Source organism: Gracilinanus agilis, chromosome 1 (genome assembly GCF_016433145.1).
Source record: "Gracilinanus agilis isolate LMUSP501 chromosome 1, AgileGrace, whole genome shotgun sequence".
In the NCBI taxonomy this organism is placed as follows: domain Eukaryota; kingdom Metazoa; phylum Chordata; class Mammalia; order Didelphimorphia; family Didelphidae; genus Gracilinanus; species Gracilinanus agilis.
The window spans coordinates 605668925-605675263 of record NC_058130.1 but is presented as its reverse complement, the minus strand read 5'-3'; positions in this window follow the sequence as shown (position 1 = coordinate 605675263).

Below are 6339 nucleotides of genomic sequence, written 5' to 3'. Positions count from 1 at the left end.
TCCCATGTAATCTGATTTCTGACCTCACCATTCCAATGAAACTGCTCTCCCCCAGGTTACTAAAGATTTCTTAAATGCTAAATTCCATAGCTTTTTCTTAGTTGTCATCCTTCTTCTCTTCTCTAGCACTTCGACACTGTCAGCCAGCCCACTTCTTCCTTCTGGATATTTTCTTCTCTCTCAGCTTTTGTGACCCTGCTCTCTCCTGGTTCTCTTTTTACCTGTCTGAATATCTCTTATCTCCTTTGCTGGATAATCACCCATGCATTCCCCAGTTGGCTTGGATCCTCTTTTCTTTTCTCTCTCCAACATTTCTCAATGATTTTATTATAACTCCTGTGGTTTTTGCTATCATCTCTTGCTGCATTTTCATCTGGAGCCCTAAGGATACTCCTGAACTAGAGCCTTTTACTGATCATCTGCTGGACAATTAAATCTAGATATTCTTATTGGCACATGTTCAAAACAGAATGTTCAATATTTTTCTTCTTAAACCCCATTTTTCACTAAACTTCCCTACTTCTGTTGAGTATATCATTATCCTTCCAGTCACTCCAGTTACTAGACCAAATTTTATTTTTGACTCTTCGTCACCTTTACACCAAATACCTAATCAGGTCTTATTCTGTCTCTACAACATCTTTTCTCTCTGTTGCCTTGTCTTCACTTCCATATCTATTATCTTATTTCCCAGTCCTATTTCCTGCCCCCCATCCCAGAAATGCTACAGAATTCACCTTCTTCCAGTCTACTCTCTCTAATCCATTCTGTACTCAGCTTCCAAAATAAAACAGAAGGCTGAATGCATTATGCCAGTCTCCTCCTCAAGTAGTTCCCTCTTGAGGAAAAAAAAATTACAAACTATTCCATTTGTTATTGCTTTTCTAAGTCTAGGTCTAAACTATTAATTTCTCATTCCAATCAAATTGGTCAGGTCTGCTATTTCCAAGAACTGAGCACTTCATCTCTCTGAATCTCCCATGCTTTTGTACAGGGTGGCCTCCATGTCTGATATTCATGCGTCCTTATTTGCCTTTTAGAATTTCTTGTTGTTATTGTTTCAGTCATATCTGACTCTTGATAACCTCATGGGCCATAACTATCCAAGGGGTTTTCTGGGCAAGTTTTTTTGGTTTGTCATTTTTTATTTTCTTGGTTGTCATTTCTTTCTCCCGTGGATCTTTTTGTCAGGCAATCAGAGGTTAAATAACTTGTCTAGACCCACAGCTAGGAAGTATCTAAGGCAGGATTTGAGCTCTGACCTGCCTAACTCCAGGCTCAGTATGCTATCCACTGAGTCAACTGACTGCTTCCTAATTCTAAGCTCAGAATGCCTAGCTTCCTTCAACATTTAGTATATGTGCTCCCTCTGATATCTCTAGTTGTCAATGTTTTCTTCCTTCTTAAATTATCTTGCATAGTTTTAGCTGTTTAAAGGTAGTATCTGTTCAGTAAAATGTAATTTCTTTGAGGGTAAAAACTATTTTCATTTTGTTTTCATATCACTATTGCCTAGTACTGTGCCTTTCATATACAAAATGATAAATAATTGCTTCTTGGATTGTGCGTAGGATTGAGACAGAAGCTACTAGTTGATCTCAAGGAGTTGGATCTTACTCCCTGGGTTTTATGCAGGCAATTGCTCTTTTTTCCTTCCATCCCTGGCTGAGGGCAACTTTCTTCTTCCCTAAGGTGCAAAAATAACTAGTTACAGCTTGGGCTCTCCTTTTTGACTTGTGAACAAAGGACACAGTTTCTTCTCATTGCTTTTTTCATTCCCATCTCCCCAACACTAATCAGTGTCACAGATACTCAGCAATGGAAAGGGTCTGAGAGGAAATTTAAGTCTGTTTTTAACTTGAATGGTAATGTCTCTATATAAGATTCCTAACAAGTAGTCAAGCAGCTTTTGCCCAAAGACCACCAGTGAATAGAAGCCTAATGTCTCTGAAGAGAGCCCATTCCACATCTAGATTTCTCTAAAATTAAAGAAAATTTTCACATATTGACTTTAAAAATTGCCTCTCTGGGGACTTATGAGAAAGAATGCTATCCACATTTGGAGAAAGAACTGTGGGAGTAGAGATCCAGAAGAAAACATGTGATTTATCACTTATTTATCTGGGTATATGATTTGGGGTTTTGGTTTTAAAACACTATTGTCTTACAAAAATGAATAATAAGGAAATATTGTATATGTATATAATAAATGTACAACCCTGTGAAATTGTATGTCAGCTCTTAGAGTGGGGAGAGAGAGAACAGGAATCATGTAACCATGGAAAAAAAATTAAGAAGGAAAAAAAATGCCTTTCTGTAGCCTCTCTTTGCTCTTTGTTCTGTCCTCCGGAGTCAAGGGAAAAAAGCTAATCCCTTTTTAGTGCGAAAGTCCTTAAAGTCCATGAAGGCTGCTATCATTACTCTCCTGTCTCCTCTCCTCTAGGCTTACTGTCTTTTACCTGCTCCCATTTTTATAATTCACCAAGTCAACTTCTCAGATTATTTTGTCCTTTGAAAATTAAAAAAAAAAAAACCATCAATTTACTGCCTCTGGCTTTCATCTCTAATTTTCCATAAGATTTCTTCCCATCCAAAAAGTTATTGTCCTTTGTCCTTCAAAGCCTTGCCAAGTAGCCTTCCATTCCAGTGATTTTTTTTTTCCTGAACTTTAATCCTAGGGTCCCATTATATTCCTTATAAATACCATAGCTTTCCCCACCACAGTGTTTGTCCAATAGTCCTTCTAGATTTCTGTATATTTGAAATGTCAATATTACAATCCTGAACTTAACCCACCCAACCAGTTCAAAATATATTTGAGAAATATTTAACAAAATAAATAAAAATGCAATAGAACATAGATTATGTTAACATGTGGTTAAAACATTTAGTATAATACATGGCACATAGTAAGTACAATATAAATGTCAGTTGTCCTTGATATTATAATTAAGTTCGCAAGCCCTAAAGAATTCTTTTGTAAGATTTAGTGACCCCCATTTCTATTTGATTTTGATACTACTGCTGTAAATAACAACTAAAGAAAGAGATTATTCTTCTTTTTGCACTGTCATTCTTAGCAAATAAATTGGGAAAATGACTTATCAACATTAAATAAGGCATGTAAAATAGGAATCTCTAAAATTTAGATTTCATATGAAAACTGAGTTTGCTAATGCCACTCCAAAATGACCAAGAAGTAGCTATCTGAATTCTAGGAGAAAGGAAGATCACCTTCCTTCTAATCTGAGCAATAGAGTCATCGTGTTTCTGTGTCACTTAAACAAGTGATGGCCAGTACCTCCTGTTTCTGTTTTTAATGAGCTTTTCCATCAGCAGGAAAATGAGAACTACATAAAGAGTTCTAACTGCATTGTAATGACTTCTCCCTGCCCAAAGTATATATGTAGTTCGCCTTTTTTTTTTTCCCCTTGAAAACATGAGGATGACTAAGAGAACCAAAATAGGGAATTCAAAACCAGTTCTATAGAACTTGTTCCTCTTTCCATCCTATTCTAATCTCTGGAAGGAAGTCATTATTTAAAATGACTTCAAATAACCTTAGATGAATGATTCCTTTGATACTTCAAATACCTAAATGACCACTTGGTTTTTCTGCCTTGAAGTTCCATTTTTTCTTGTTGATTCTTCTTGAAACCAGGACAGAAAAAAGATAACAACTATGATGGTGCCTCTAACTGTCAAATCTTTTCAATATCATAAGCATGAGAGATGGACTAATGCTTAGGTCTTTTGGGTTGTGTGTATTTGTGTATATGTGAGTGTGTGTATATGTCTATGACACAAAAGTTATGACATTCTCAATACTAGAGATGCTACAGGTGGTAGGATGTAAGTTCCTTAAAAGCTAGGGCCATGTCTAGCTATATATTACATACCAAACTCAGCAGAAGAGATTTACTAAATTTGCTAGAGGTTATATAAAAAGAAATTACAAAAATAACCACTCCACCTCCATGTAGGTAAGAGAAGTAGGTAACTTAGAAATTCACTTTAAATGTTTCCTTAGTTGTTTCTATGATGGTAGAATGCTTTGTTTTAGCTTCATTAAAAAAAAAAATACTTTTCTTCTATCTTAGAATCATGCCATGTGTTGTTTCCAAGGCAGAAAAGCAGTAAGGTCTAGGCCATGGGAGTTAAGTGACTTGCCCAGGGTCACAGAGCTAGGAAGTGTCTGAGGACACATTTGAATCCAGGACCTTCTGTCTTTAGGCCTGTCTCTCAATCCACCGAGCTACCTAACTGTCTGTTTTAATTTCTTTAAGGGACATAGATTTGATACTAAAAGAGTCTTAAGAGTATAACACCTTCATTATGCAGATGCAAATGAGTAACTTTCATTGAGTAGTTCAACTTAGAGTGTATGTTCATAGAAAATATCTGTGCAGGAAGAAGGAAAGAAGAGCCAACAATAATAGTTGGTATAGAAGAATAGTATATAGGTGCCTAGGAAAATGACAGTCAGTGAGATTCTATGTAATATCTTCTTGATTTTTGGGGTGCTATTTCCCCTTCAATTTAGAAAAAAGAAAAACCACAAAGGAAGAATAAGGCATGAGAAGCCACAGAATCAGGCATTTCATGGGACATCTAGGCCAGGATGGGAGATGAGTTTGAGTAGGTCTATTTTGACTGTCATTTTTTTCTCCCATTCTTCTGGTTCCTCAGGTATAATGTTTTCCACCTCCTCTCATCTGTCCAAATATTGGGACTATATTTAAGGCATGGGTACATATCACATCTGTGCCTACTGTTCCTAAGAGTGGAGTTAACTCTGAATATTAATGTGAGGCATAGGGAGGAAGAAGAAGGAATGGAGCTGAGAGGATCTTCAATATTATATAAATGTCCTCACTTTACAGATCAGGAAACTGAGACCCAAAGAAGTGAAGAATAAATAGTAGCATGCTGTTTTTAAGATGATGAGCATATTCCTTCAAACTAAAGATTTCTCCTCTGTCAAACACTATGCATGAATATGTAAAGAAAATAGAGTTGCATAGATATATGATTATGGAATACATAGATGATCAGTCTTATTTAATAGTTACCAATGCTTGCTGTGTTAAATCAATCCTCTTTCTGAGACATTTGTTGGTACTGTATGTGAATCCTGAGGGTGTATAAAATACCATAGCAACCTTTTCTGGGAGAAAACAAAACAAAACAAAACAAAAACAAAAACAATCTGGGCCTTTCAAAGAAAGACCAGTATCATGGAAATAGAAACTTAATACAGCAGATCTATGACTGGGACTTTTGCCAGTGATGGGCATTGCTACATATTGCTAATTGCATTAACACAGATCCATAAGCCAATTGTTCTTGATTCATAAGCCAATTGTTTTCAATATTCATTCATATTTGCCATCTATAGTGTGGTTCTCCATTTCTCTTCATTGTGTTTGAGGCAGACTAACGGCTGTTGCCTGGGTTAAATGCAACATCTCACACTGATGTACCCGCTGGATAAAGTTGCAAATTTTATTACGCAAAAGTTGAGAAATAGCAAAGCTAAAGAGTGCTAAACTGGACACTTTGCTACTGTAGTATCTATTTTCGGGGCTCAGGGTGCTATATTTATAGATATCTATAAATATAAATAGAGAGAGAGAGATACAAAGAAAAATACATTTAAAACAACTTTATCAAATAGTTTCCAGTGTCTGAGCTTAACAGGGAGAGCAAGAACAGCAACAGTGAATTGTTTCTGTTGGGAAAATGCCCTTCTTTACCTATCCTTGCCTCTCCCCTTCAAGAAGCTGGAAGCAGCTATTTCCCAATGCGTCCCAAAGGGGAGGACAAGCTGGTGTCTTTTCCTTTGTCCCGCTCGTCTTTTCTTCCCCTCCCCCTCCGCCCTGTTCTCCTCCCCCTTCCCCCCTCGCAGCGCACCCCCCCCCCCCAGGTCCCTGGCATTCCCTCAGGTGGAGGTGTAGGGGGTGGGAGCTTCTAGCTTGTAAAACAGGTTTACGTTTGGACAGGGATCTAGCACACCCCCCCCCACCCCTTCTTCTCCAGAACAGCAGCACCAGCGGCCAGCCTGGCAATGCCTCTGTCCTCTGCGGGGGTTCTCTGCAAGCTGAAGATAGGGGCTCTCGGTGGGAGGGGGAGCGAGCAATGGATACAGAGGAGGGAGAATGCTGATTGTTCTTCCTCTGGACAGAGGGGCCGACCCTAGGTTGGGCCACTTATGGAAAGTTAGGATTCATCTGGGTGGGGGAACTGGTGTTTTCCGAGAGGGGAAGATATAGTTCTGGTGAGGCCGTGTATGCATTTGTTCCACTCTGATAGAGAGCACCCCCAGACCCAGGGAGTCCT